The sequence below is a fragment of the Ovis canadensis genome, chromosome 4 (assembly GCF_042477335.2).
Source record: "Ovis canadensis isolate MfBH-ARS-UI-01 breed Bighorn chromosome 4, ARS-UI_OviCan_v2, whole genome shotgun sequence".
Lineage (NCBI taxonomy): Eukaryota > Metazoa > Chordata > Mammalia > Artiodactyla > Bovidae > Ovis > Ovis canadensis.
Genome location: NC_091248.1, coordinates 15140496 through 15155420, shown reverse-complemented (window position 1 = coordinate 15155420; position 14925 = coordinate 15140496).

The following is a 14925-nucleotide window of genomic DNA, read 5'->3' as shown; positions in this document are numbered from 1 at the left end:
TAGCATGCTTGAACATTACATGCTTTTATCCAGCATTCTAAAATTTTTTACTTATAGTTTAGATATTTCATCAAGGTGGACTGGCTTTATGCCATGTGTGAACAATAATCATGTATGGACATGTAATCAGGTAAGGTTTCTGTTTTCTGTCCCATTACTTCATTAATCTGTACCAGTCATATTTTTACTCTCCACCAGCTTCTCTCATTATCTCCACATTATCAAATCCAGTAGTTATGCTTAGCTTCTGGGGCTTCCCAGGTTGTATTACTGTAAAGAACCCACCTGCCAATGCAAGAGACATAAGAGATTTGATCCTTGGGTCTAGAAGATCCCCTGGAAGAGAGCATAGCAACCTACTCCAATATTCTTGCCTGGAGAATCCCATGGACAGAGGAGTCTCATGGGCTATAGGATCACAAATAGTCAGACAGGACTGAAGCGACTTAGCACACACACATGTTTAGCTTCTCCACATTCAATCTGATAGCTGCATTTGATACTGCAGCCCACTCCTTTTTCTTGGAACACCTTTACTCAGGGTGTGGAACTCCGCTCTCCTAACCTCCACTCACCTGATTCTCTTAGTCTTCCAACAACATCTATATGTTGGAATTTTCAGAGCTGATGCTTGGATTTTTTTCTCTATGCAGTTATTCTTCTCTTATGCAATTTTATCAAGCAAGCTGTCTCAGTCTTGGCCTGTCTAAAATATATACTTATTTTGCCCTCACATTTAGATGACTTTTTCTCTTCAGAAATCCTTTTCTCAGAAGCCAGGCCACAGTACGTGAGAGGGACAATTCTTAGGCAGAGTGATAAGAAGTCCAGGGTCCCTGAGGAGAAGAAAGAAGTCTGGGGTTCTCGAGGAGGAGATAGGGGTCTGGAATTCTCAAGGAGGATGAAAGGACAAACACTTTTTGTTTTCCCCCTCTGCATTCATTAGTCACATAAAACATTTTTTTTTAATTTAAGGCCCAAAATTGATGATTACACAAAAAGCAAATCAGTTTAAACTCTGTACTAGGGATTGCTGCTAAGTCACTTCAGTCGTATCCGACTCTGTGCGACCCCATAGACGGCAGCCCACAAAGCTCCCCCATCTCTGGTATTCTCCAGGCAAGAATACTGGAGTGGGTTGCCATTTCCTTCCCCAGTACTAGGGATTACATAACAACAATATATCCTGCTTAAGGACAGTTTCTCCTTTTGACTAATCCTGATATCTTTTTTTTTTTTTAATTTTTAGTTTTTTATTTTTTAAATTTTAAAATCTTTAATTCTTACATGCATTCCCAAACATGAACCCCCCTCCCACCTCCCTCCCCAGAACATCTTTCTGGGTCATCCCCATGCACCAGCCCCAAGCATGCTGCATCCTGCGTCAGACATAGACTGGCGATTCAATTCACATGATAGTATTCATGTTAGAATGTCATTCTCCCAAATCATCCCACCCTCTCCCTCTCCCTCTGAGTCCAAAAGTCCGTTATACACATCTGTGTCTCTTTCCCTGTCTTGCATACAGGGTCGTCATTGCCATCTTCCTAAATTCCATATATATGTGTTAGTATACTGTATTGGTGTTTTTCTTTCTGGCTTACTTCACTCTGTATAATCGGCTCCAGTTTCATCCATCTCATCAGAACTGATTCAAATGAATTCTTTTTAACTGCTGAGTAATACTCCATTGTGTATATGTACCACAGCTTTAGTCAGAATGGCTGCGATCCAAAAATCTGCAAGCAATAAATGCTGGAGAGGGTGTGGAGAAAAGGGAACCCTCCTACACTGTTGGTGGGAATGCAAACTAGTACAGCCACTATGGAGAACAGTGTGGAGATTCCTTAAAAAATTGCAAATAGAACTACCTTATGACCCAGCAATCCCACTTCTGGGCATACACACCGAGGAAACCAGAATTGAAAGAGACACATGTAATCCTGATATCTTAAAATGTATATTATGGGAGCAGGTCTGGTAGGATCTGTCTATTGTTAAATTCTAATCATGTTATCCTGAAATGTAAATTGTGAGAGTGGGTCTGGTAAAATTTTCACACACTTGAGACATTCTTTTGATTTATTGTAACAACTAATTAAAAAAGTACATAATTCCCTTGCTAACACTAGCGAGGGGGGCACTCTCAATCCCCTTCTGCTGTCTGTGTCAGAAGCTTTCTCTGTCCCTTTTATACTTTAATAAAATTATGCTACACAAAAGCTCCTGAGTGATCAAGCCTGGTCCCTGGTCCCAAAGCTAAATTTTCTTTTTTGGAGATCATGAATCTGACATCTTTCACCATAAGATATCATATGGACTCTAGAGATAGGCTGTCTGTGTTTAAATCCCTTTTCACCTCTTACCAGCTGTGTGATCTCAGGCAACTGACATTTTTTGTGTCTGAACTTCCCCCTATGAAAAGTGAGGCTAATAAAGAGTATCCATTTCATCAGGTTCTCTGGAGAAGGAAATAGCAACCGACTCCAGTAATTTTGCTTGGAAAATCCCATGGATGGAGGAGCCGGGCAGGTACAGTCCATGGGGTCGCCAAAATCAGACACGATTGAGTGACTGCATTTTCACTTTCACTTTTATTTAATCAGGTTAAGAAGAGTCAAACAGAAAACATGCACAAAGAACTTATACCAAAACTTGTGCTAAATATAACTATCATTATTTGATAACATGCATTAAAATAGCTGATACTATTCTGCATCTTGTTATTTTATAACCCTCCCAAGAGGGTTTTGGGATCTTCTCTTGAATGAAAACCGAATCTTCTCTTGAAGCCTGGAAACTTCACTAGGAAACTCGAGATGTGAATCTTATTTCTCCCTCAGCTCTTGTTTATCCTTTGATGAAAAAGTATATGTCTCCTCAGTTTCCAAAATATCTCAACAGTCAATTGTTTGATTTTTGCATTTTTTCCATTCTATGGCTATCCAAAAGCAGAAACATTACTTTACTAACAAAAGTCCATCTAGTCAAGGCTATGGTTTTTCCAGTGGTCATGTATGGATGTGAGATGGACTGTCAAGAAAGCTGAGGGCTGAAAAATTTATGCCTTTGAACTGTGGTGTTAGAGAAGACTCTTGAGGGTCCCTTGGACTGCAAGGAGATCCATCCAATCCATTCTAAGTGAGATCAGCCCTGGGATTTCTTTGGAAGGGATGATGCTAAAACTGAAACTCCAGTACTCTGGCCACCTCATGCGAAGAGCTGACTCATTGGAAAAGACTCTGATGCTGGGAGGGATTGGGGGCAGGAGGAGAAGGGGACGACAGAGGATGAGATGCCTGGATGGCATCACTGACTCGATGGACGTGAGTCTGAGTGAACTCCGGGAGTTGGTGATGGACAAGGAGGCCTGGCATGCTTGCAATTCATGAGGTTGCAAAGAGTCTGACACGACTGAGCGACTGAACTGAGCTGAACTGATGGCTCTTCTTGTGCTTTCCTGGGTAAAGAATCTGCCTGCAATGTGAGAGACCTGAGTTCCATCTTTGGGTCAGAAAGATCTCATGGAGAAGGGAATGGCTACCCAGTCCAGTATTCTTGCCTGGAGAATTCCATGGACAGAGGAGCTTGGCGGGCTACAGTCCATGGGATCACCAAGAGTTGGACACTCCTGAACGACTAACACTTCCACTTCCATGGCTCTTCCTACCAAGCTCTTACTATATAGAAATTGAAACTTCATGATCAATGTTCCATGTCATTTATCTCAATTTTCAGTTTCTAGCCTTTGTCTTTTTAAACTATATTTTTAAAAGTTATTCAGCTAAATCATCCAAATCACTAATTCTTTTTTTTTTTTTTTTTTTACTAATTCTTTATTAGTGTATAATGCTGCCTTTGAATTGTGTCTTTTGGGCATTTGTAATTTTCTAAATAACTTAGATTGTTTCTTTGCATATCAGTATGCTCGTCTGTCATATAGAATAATATGATTCAAGGACACAAATTATAGTTTCATTAAAGTCTTATCTTTTCTGTTGTCAAAGATAAAATGCAACAGACAATTAAGGAGATGTCAGGCTATGTTCATTAATGTTCGGAATTCCCTGGTGGCAAGTTGCCATGTTAACTGAAGTTGCTCAGTCGTGTCTGACTCTTTGCAACCCCATGGACTGTAGCCTACTAGTCTCCTCTGTCCATGGGATTTTCCAGGCAAGAGTACTGGAGTGGTTTGCCAGTTCCTTCTTCAGGGGATCTTCGTGACCCAGGTATCAAACCTGGGTCTCCTGCATTGCAGGCAGACACTTTACCATCTGAGCCACCAGGGAAGCCCATCAAGTTACCACAAATGTAAGGTATTTCTTTGTTTTATGTCCATATATATTTATGTGTGAAATGAGAGAATGCTTATAATATTATATCCTTCCGCTACTTTCATTAGTCACATAAATCATTACACATTCTCCATACATTTTAACACAAATGATCCACAAAGCTAAAATTTAGGAACAAATACATACATCAATATTATCACCTACTTATAGATTTCTTAACTTTGCTGAAGTTCCTCTTACAGAACCCATTCTGGTGATTCTGCAACCAACACTGCTAGTGAAACCATTGTCAAGAACTAGCTCACAACTGATTATACAAACAGTGAGGATTCCTCGCTTGTTCTTTCTTTTGATTTTAGTAGTTACATGTTGCTGGTAAACTGCACCAATTCCAGCAAAAATTAAAAGGGGGCAACTTTCAATGTATGTTTTTAAAATGCAATAGAAGCCATCCACAGACATTCATTAGTAGTAATTCATCAAGCTAGTTGCAGAAACTCAGCTGTGAAATTAATGGTCCAGTTTGGTTTCAAGATAATTTTCATAGACAAATAAAGAGTACTCAGAACTTCCCAGGGATGTAACCTGCCTCATTCCCCCACTTGCCCTGTGTTCTCAGAATCTCTGTGTTGCAGAGATCCCAGAGAAGCTTATTTCATCACAATTTTAAGAGACAGACTTGTCTAAAAGCATGATGACCATAAGCATGCTATACATTCATTTTCACAGATGGCTGTCTTAATAACTAGTCTATGCAAGTGAGTTTTAGAAATTATACCATTTCTCACAGGCCAACAATCCATGTAAGAACCTCCTGGATCAGGACAACAAAATTTATTTTTAGATGTGTTAGCCTGACAATCCTGTTAAAAACAACTTAAAAATCCAAAGAAAATACAGACAGAAAGCCTGTTTGAAGGCATTGGAGAGTTTCCCAAGCATCTAGCTAAAGATACAAAACCCCAGAGAAGGTGACTTCCTGAAAGGTGAGCAGACATTCCCTCAGATAATTTTCCAGCTATAGGAAAGCAGCAAAAAACTGAGACCAAACTGAAAAAAATTACAAGAATCAAAGAAACTGGAAATTTTGTTTTGTTTTTTATAATCTTATGGAACTCCAGAGAGAGAGAAGGAAGAATAAGACCAAAAGTCAGAGAAACCTAAACTCAATACTGGAATCTTGCAATATCCTTCCCAAGTCATATATAAAATTCTCAAGATACCTAAAAGTCAGACATTTATAAGATTTAAGAAAACAAGGATCAGTATTCAGGCTCCAGTTTCCTGCCTATGAGAAAACAATCCAGGCATCATCTTAATCTCCCTGAATATATGGATGGGGAGATGGGGTGGGCAGGTAAATTCTAGGAACTGGATGGGAAGGGGTATATTTAGGATTACTTGGTCATAGGGAATCTTGAGTTAATTCAGTCTCTATTTGAATTATGGTAATTAGCTTTATCTACCTTTGTAAGAAAACCCCTCATAATTCCCTACAATTTTTCTAACACAATGTATTGCATTTAGTGAAAGAAATTTCAAGCCATTCCAAGAAACTGGATCAATTTAATAAAATAGAAGCATAAAAGAACAATTTTAGAGGTAGTATAGTTTTCAGAGTTTTAAAACAAAGATTTTAAAAAGCAGTATAAATATAGTTCAAAAACAAAAGAAAATAGCTTTAGGTATATTAAAAATGTATATAGCTAACAAGCTGTGGCAAAAAAAATGCTGTGTAAAAAATCTTTTAATTAGTGCAATAGAAAGAAAGAAGAAGAAGAAGAAGAAAAACATAAGTGGTTAGAACAAGAAACAAATATGAGAAAAATATATATATATTTGAGTAAGATATTGTGAACAAGAGACAAACTTCATAAATATGAAAGTTTAAGTACAAGTAAAATAATAAAGAAAACACTATCATGTGAAGAGTAACAAAAGAAAGCTTATGTTGTTCTAGCAGTGTCCGTAAATATACATATACATATAAAGTGAGATGATGACATAAAACTTATAGAATACAGTTAAGCATTTCCTTAGATCAAAGTGTATAGTCTTTAATGAAATGTTAGAAACTAAAGAAAGGTAAGAGTGAATTATCTAAGTTATCTAAGAATCCATCTCAGGAAAAAAAAAAAAGGTAAATTCAAACCAATTAACACACACACACACACACACACACACGCAGACACACGGATGGGAATTGATAGAACTTTATTAATTAAGCAAATAGAGTACAGAAAATTCATGGAACTAAACTTATTCTTTAAATAGGACTAAAAAATAACTAGCTCATAACAAACAAAAGAGAGAACAGGCAGAAATTATGAATAGCAAAAATAAAAACATCATAAAAGATCAATAGGCATTACCTTTTTAATAAGAGGTTACTGTGAACAATTTTATTTAAAAATGTACCAAAACTGAAACTAGGAGATATAGGAAATGTATAACTGCTTCCCTTAAAAAAAAAAAAAAAAGTAAATCTATAGTTCACTTTCCTCCATTGGAGGAGGAAATGGCAACCCACTCCAGTGTTCTTGCCTGGAGAATCCCAGGGAGTGGGGAGCCTGGTGAGCTGTCGTCTATGGGGTCACACAGAGTCAGACACGACTGAAGGCAACTTAGCAGCAGCAGCAGCAGCAGCAGCAGCATAGTTTAAAACCTATCCATCAAATGAAGAAATCTATAGACCAAATGAGCTCATTTGATGGAATATGTTTCCAACTATAGTTGTTGTCTTTTTTTTAATTGCACAAAATCTTATGAAAATTAAACTGAGGGAGAATTCTGTATTCTATGAAGATGAAATCAACTTGACATCAAAAATTAGAAAGGACATAGAAAAAGTACAAATCAATCTCTGTTATGAACATAGGAATAAAACTAATATGTATTTTAAAAATTGTCAGAAATCAAATTCAACATAACATATCATGAATACGTTGGGTTTAGTCCAGAAATTCAAGGTTGGCTAACAATTAAATCTGAGTAAGTTAGTTCCACATCTACAATACAATAAGCTCTTTTGGATCTAAAATAATTCTTGTTTTGATTTCCAAGTTATCTAATACTCTTCATTGTTGTGGGTTTCTAATGGTCTCCCTAATGGCTTTTCAACTGTTACATATTCTTCTTAGTCTTTTCCCTGAAAATATTATTTGCAAAATTTTGCTGCTAGTTGAAAACATTTAAATTCATTTGAAATATTTTCACATCTTTAAGAATATTTCTTATTTTAGGTAATACTTCAATTTTTCACAGTATGACTCAGAATTCAGCTGGACTAGTGAATGCTTAACAATAACCAAAGCAGTTTTAGAAAACAGTAATTTGAATCATGCATGAATGCTGGGGAAGGAGGCTTGGCCTACCATGTATCAAACTGGGTTATAGAAGATAAAAATAAAAACAGCATAAAACTGGCACAGATATAGGCAAGTGTTCCGGGAGCCAGCACGGGAGATCCCAACCATGGCAAAGCTCATGTGGAAGAGAACTGTTAAGCAAGACTTCAGGACTCGAAGGGCTCCCTAGACCTGCTCGAGCATCTACCCTCAAACCAGAATCTGTCTGCCGTACTATTTTGTGCCTTTCTCCAACTCCTCTGACATTAACAGGGGGCTATCACCGACCACATTTCTCTGGAGAAAATCAACTTAGGGCTCTAGCTAATAAGTCTCCTGGACATGAGAGGAATATTTAAATTCAAACCCCCTCTGTTAGCATTCTAGCTTGCTTGGCAGGTTTATCCACACTCTTGCAGCTACACATATGATTGTTCACAGCCTCCCAGCTGTGAGAGGCACGGGAAGCCTAAAACATAGAGCCTTTCAAAGAGTTAAAAGTTATTAGAGTAGTGCTGGTGTAGGATTTCATTATTGGGCCAATGCTTGTTGCTAAGTTCCCATATCTCTTATCCACTGTGCACCTGGGAGTGCATTAGTTAACATAGTTGGAATGTAAGGAAAACAAGTGTAGCCTTGAAATTAATCACATCAGATTTTTGAGCTAATTGGTTCTTTCTTGTAACTCACTGCACTTTTGTTCCGTGAGAAATGTAACTCTGTTTAGCATTTTCTGAGGCTGAGATAGATTAGAAATATAAAGAAAAAATATTTCAAGTGAAAATAAGTTTTCTGGTTGAGCAGCCTTTATCAAAAGAGGGTCATAAAATGTTCACAGGCCTCCAAGGCCAGAAGATAAAGTACACAATATTGTTTATGGGAAAGGTATGCAGAAAAAAATCCTGGTTTCGATAAAGACAAAACAGATGTAATGTTTGGGCTGACTCTGTATGACTTTACATCTTTCATTCCCCTCTATGTACAAATTAAGGTATAAAAGTCCCTTTTAAAAAATAAAATAATGGGCCTCACTCACCAAAGAAGCTTGGTCAACGCTGTGTTTTTCTTTTTTTCTCTTTCTTTCTTTTTCTCTCCCTCTCCCTCTCCCTCCCTCTCTTTTTCAGGCTGATCCCTTGGAACACAGAGGCTCTCTGCATTCACTTTCCTGCCTGGGCTTCTAAGACTTTATTAGCTTTCTTTGTAAACCAAGGAATACCAACCTCTTTCTCTCCTCTATTTTCTTATCTAAAACATTCTTTCCTCATCTCTCTCTAAATCATCCACCGATGCCGTTTCTCCTTTGGGTTACCCTGGATCCTGTGGGGGCTGGGTCCTGGCACAAGTACATTGATTGAATGGAAGAAAAGCTCCTATAAATTAAAGCCAAAAAGAGGGGGGAAATGATGTTAATGTGTTAGGCCAAAAAGAGGGGGGAAATGATGTTAATGTGTTAGGACAATGGGCTTATCAATTTGAGAAGGAAACTTTCTTAAACATAATTCCAAAGACCAAAGTATAAAACTAAAGGATTGGATGTAAATGGGCTGCAAGAATATATTGTACAACACAAGGAATATAGCCAATATTTTGTAATAACTGTAAATAGAGTGTAACATTTAAAAATTATATTTAAAATATATCTCTAGGAAAATGTTTTGCATAAAATGAATAAATAGACCTAAATAATAAAAGTAGCTAAACTTACTAATAGAGGAAGATAGCATGGATAAAGGAAAAGTAAAAGATAATCAACAGTTTGAAAAACTACCCACAATATGTATATGGAGACAAATGTATGTTTATATGTATGTGTGCATACATATTCATAAGATACTTATACATACACACATAATATATATTTAAATATATGCATAAGTCACGGAAAAAGATATGTGCTTGTAATATACAGAACAATACCTCCAAAAATCAAATTAAATACCATGTTTTCCTTCTCATCTCTTAATCTAGACCCCTCAAGACACCCATTTGTCTTAGGCACCCATTTGTACTCCTTCCTTCCAACTCTGCCAAGCTCCTGAATCCTTCCAATATTCTCTATGGAATTTATGGTTCGTTATCAGCAAAAGTACATATGTCTAATGGACAAAATGTTCACTTGGTATTTTTTCCCTAAGATGACTCTAGCAGCACTCAGTTGTCTTTTATGTAATTATTTTTTTTGGTTGTTTTTAACTTCATTCAAAACCATCTTGTTAGATTTTATTGTGACAGATGTCACATTAAAAAATTATCAAAACTGGTAAATTTTTGTGTAACCATTTTAATAGTGAAGGTGTAAGAAAAAAGCAACATTTTTAGCATATCAAAATATTATGCTTTATTACTTCAAGAAAGGTAAAAATGAAAGTGAAATGCAAAAACAAACAAACAAACAAAAAGCCTGTGCAGTGTATGGAGAAGATACTGTGACTGATTAAATATGTCAAAAGTGCTTTGTAAGGATTTGTGCTGGAGATCTCTCACTGGATGATGTTCCATGGTTAGGTAGACCAGTTGAAGTTGATAGCAATCAAATCAAGACATTAACTGAGAGTAATCAATGTTATGCCACGTGGGAGATAGCTGTCATACTCAAAATATCCAAATCAAGGGTTGAAAATCATTTGCACCAGCTTGGTTATGTGAATCAGTTTGATGTTTAAGTTTCACATAAATGAAGGGGAAAAGAAAAAAAAAAAAACATTTCCACATGCAAATTTCTACTTAAATATAATGAAAATAATCTGTTTTTAAACAGAGTGAAGTAAACCGGAAAGAAAAACACCATACAGTATACTAACCCCACTCCAGTACTCTTGCCTGGAAAATCCCATGGATGGAGGAGCGTGGTAGGCTGCAGTCCATCGGGTCGCTAAGAGTCGGATACAACTGCCCTACTTCATTTTGACATTTCACTTTCATGCATTGGAGAAGGAAATGGCAACCCATTCCAGTATTCTTGCCTAGAGAATCCCAGCAATGGGGGAGCCTGGTGGGCTGCCATCTATGGGATTGCACAGAGTCGGACACGACTCAAGAGACTTAGAAGCAGCAACAGCAATGCATATATATGGAATTTAGAAAAATGGTAATGATAACCCTGTATGCGAGACAGCAAAAGAGACACAGATGTATAGCATAGTTTTGGACTCTGTGGGAGAGGGAGAGGGTGGGATAATTTGGGAGAATGGCATTGAAACATGTATAATATCATATATGAAATGAATCACCAGTCCAGGTTTGATGCATGATACAGGATGTTTGGGGCTGGTGCACTGGGATGACCCAGAGGGATAGTACAGGGAGGGAGGGGGGAGGGGGTTCAGGATGGGGAACACGTGTATACCAGTGGCAGATTCATGTTGTTGTATGACAAAACCAATACAATATTGTAAAGTAATTAGCCTCCAGTTAAACTAAATAAACTCTAATTAAAATAAATTTTAAAAATAAACTGTGACAGGGATTAAAAATGGATACTGTAAAATAATGTGGAATGGAAGATATATGGGACAAGTGAAATGAACCACCACCAACCACACCAAAAGATGGTCTTCATCAAAAGATGGTGACATGGTGTATATGGTAGGATTGAAAGGGAGTCTTCTATTATGAGCTCCTTCTGGAAAATCAAAAGATTAATTCCAACAACTACTGCTCCTAATTAGACCTCCTGAACGCAGCACTTGATGAAAAGTGTCCAGAATTAGTCAACAGAAAACTTAGTCTTCCATCAGGATAATGTATGACCATGTGCTTCTTTGATGATTTGATGAACAGGCAAAAAAATTACAGCTTAGTTGAGAAGTTCTGATTCATCCACTATATTCGCCAGACATTGCACCTTTAGATTTCCATTGATTTTTCTCTTGACAAAACTTTCTTAATGGAAAAAAAAACTTCAGTCCTCTGGAGGACTATAAAGTTGCCTGTAAAATGACAGAAGGTAGTAGAACAAAACAGTGAATACAGTTTTCAGTAAAGTTCTTAGTGAAAATGAAAAATATGTCTTTTATTTTTATGTAAAAAATCATAGGAAATTTTTGGCCAATCCAATATGTACTTACACAAAATCGTCCATTCCCCTCCTTGACCTAATAGAACCATGTGTCTTCCCTGTTTACTTTTCTAATATTGGCTCTCCTTTTTGTTTCTTCTTAGAAACTTTATGTCACTAAGCCTGCAGGTGGAGAAAGTGTCTTTGATGCCTGGTTTCATTTTAGACCACTTCTTTTCCTGCTTCAAAAGTTAGACACAAAAAACAAAAACAAGACTAAATATGCCATCAGGTATGACAATGCCCTCACAATCCTCCACTGTGGCTTTTCTACAGCAACACCAGTGGCTTCCTATCCCTTATCTGGATCATTGATCCTATTTAATTTTGGAGATTTTAATTCTAACACCTAGCCTTCCCACGTCCTCATCAAATTCCTATTCTCAAATGATCTTTCTCTTCTCTTTACTTCAGTCATTATCCCTGTGCTTATCGTATACGTTTCATTACTACAACTTATTCTTAGCTTTAATTTTATCCATCTACTCTATGAACTCCAACAACTTCTAGATCACAGATCTTTCAACTCAAAGGAATCACCACTGTAATGATTCAACCAACACTTTTCTCTGGCCACTACTCTTTTAATGGACTCACTACCCTCCTCATCTGTCTTAATTCTACAGTCAATCATTATAAACATTCTTTGTCATAACTGCTTTGCAAAACTACAACATGGTTTAATCCAGCTATATGACAGCTTCCTTGAGCCCATGTGCTGAATGAAGGAGTGACAACAGATACTAGTCTTGCACTAAACCTGTGATCATCAACCTCAAGTACCATGCTATGTCCTTAATCCATTTCCTCTCCTTTTGAATTATACATGAATCATGTTAAAAAAATGTATATTGGATTTTGCCAAATGCTTTTTTAAAATCTGTTGATTTTATCGTGTGGGTTTTTTTGTTTTGTTTTGTTTTGTTTTGTTTTACTTTTTCAATGGTTACCCTAGAGTTGCAATGTGCATTTAGAGCTAATTCAAGTTTTCACTTTCAAATAATATTGGACCACTTCACAGGAACTGCAAGTCTCTCTCTCTCTTTTTTTTTTTTTAATTTTACTTTATTTTACTTTACAATACTGTATTGGTTTTCCATACATCAACATGAATCCGTCATGGGTGTACATGAGTTCCCAATCCTGAACCCCCCTCCCACCTCCCTCCTTATACCATCTCTCTGGGTTATACCAGTGCACCAGCCCCAAGCATCCTGTGTGCTGCATCGAACCTAGACTGGCAATTTGTTTCTTACATGATATTATACATGTTTCAATTATCATAACAAAATAATACTAATTCCTCCGTCTACCTGTTATATTATTGCTATAATTCACTACACTTACTCATCAGCATATATGTATACATATTATATAATGTGTAATTATATACATGCATACATAAGAAATTAAAAGCATTTTTGGTATTATCATTTTCAAGAAACTATAACCTGTTATATTAATTATGAGTAGGACAAATACATTCCAGTATCCTGAACTCCCAAAGATGGGGGACTTAGAATCCAGGCCCCCAGATTTTAGGCTTACTTTCACTTGTTCCTCCACTGACAATTTCCCCTTCTTTACATAGATATAAGTTTGTGACCTGTATTTTTTCCCTTCTCTCTAATCTAAAGGATTTTTAAGATTTTTTTGTAAGACGGGTCTATTGACAACAAATTTCTTCAAATTTTGTTTGTCTAAGAACGTTTCTATTTCTCCTTCACTTTCAAAGGGAAATATCACAGTATACAGAATTCTAGGGCTTTCCTGGTGGCTCAGACAGTAAAGAATCTGCCTTCAATAAGGGAGACCTGGGTTGGGGAGATCTCCTGGAGGAAAGTAACAACCCACTCCAGTATTCTTGCCTGGAGAATCCCCATGGACAGAGGAGTCTGGTGTGCTACATTGTGTAGGATCACAAGCAGTCAGACACAACTGAGAGACTAAGCACAGCACAGTACAGAATTCTAGGTTGATGGATTTTCTTCTCTCAACACTTAAAATATTTCACTACACTCCCATCTTATTTGCGTGGGTTTTCATGAGAAGTGAGGTATATTCCTTTTTTTTTTTTTCTGACTCTCTCATTTTTAATCGCTGATTTGTGACCAAATCTTATCTTTGCTTTTCTATAGATAATTTTTTTTAACTGACTTCTTTTAAGATTCTTTCTTTATCTTTGACTTTACATAGGTTGAAGATTAGATGTCTTAGGTGTAATATTCTTACTTTATTCATTTTTAATTGAAGGATAATTGCTTTACAATATTGTGTTAATTTCCATCATATATTAACACGAATCAGCCATAGGTACACATATGTCCAATCCCTCTTGAGCCTCCCTCCCATCTCTCTTCATCCCACCCCTCTAGGTTGTCACAGAGCACTGGCTTGAGCTCCGGGCATCGTACAGTAATTTCCCACAGGCTATCTATTTTACATATGGCAATGTATATACTTCCATGCTACTCTCTCAATTTGTCCTACCTTCTCCTTCCCGCACTGTGTCCAAAAGTGTGTTCACTATGTATGCATCTCCATTGCTGCCATGCAAATAGGTCCATAAGTACTATATTTCTAGATTCCATATACATATATATATGTTAATATATGATTTTTTTTTTCCTTTCTGACTTCCTTCACTCTGTATAATAGACTCTAGGTTCATCCACCTCATTAGGACTGATTTAAATGCACGGATTTTATGGCTAAGTAATATTCCATTGTTGACATCACTGACCCGATGGACACGAGTCTGAGTGAACTCCGGGAGTTGCTGATGGACAGGGAGGCCTGGTGTGCTGCGATTCATGGGGTCGCAAAGAATGGGACACGACTGAGCGACTGAACTGAACTGAACTGAATATTCCATTGTATGTATTTATGACAACTAATTTATCCATAAATCTGTCAATGGACATCTAAGTGTAGTATTTTTGATAGGCTTCCCAGGTGGCACAGTGGTAAAGCATCCGCCTGCCAATGCAGGAGATTCAGGAGATGTATGTTCTATCCCTAAATTGGGATAGTCCCCAGGAGGAGGAAATGACAACATACTCCATTATTCTTACCTGGGAACTTCCATGGACAGAGAAGCCTGATGGCTACAGTCCACGGGGTACCAGAGAGTCAGATGTGACTGAGCGACTAAACACACACACACAATATTTTTGATACTTTTCCTATGTGGTTTTCATTGAGCTTCATAGACCTGTGCCTTGAT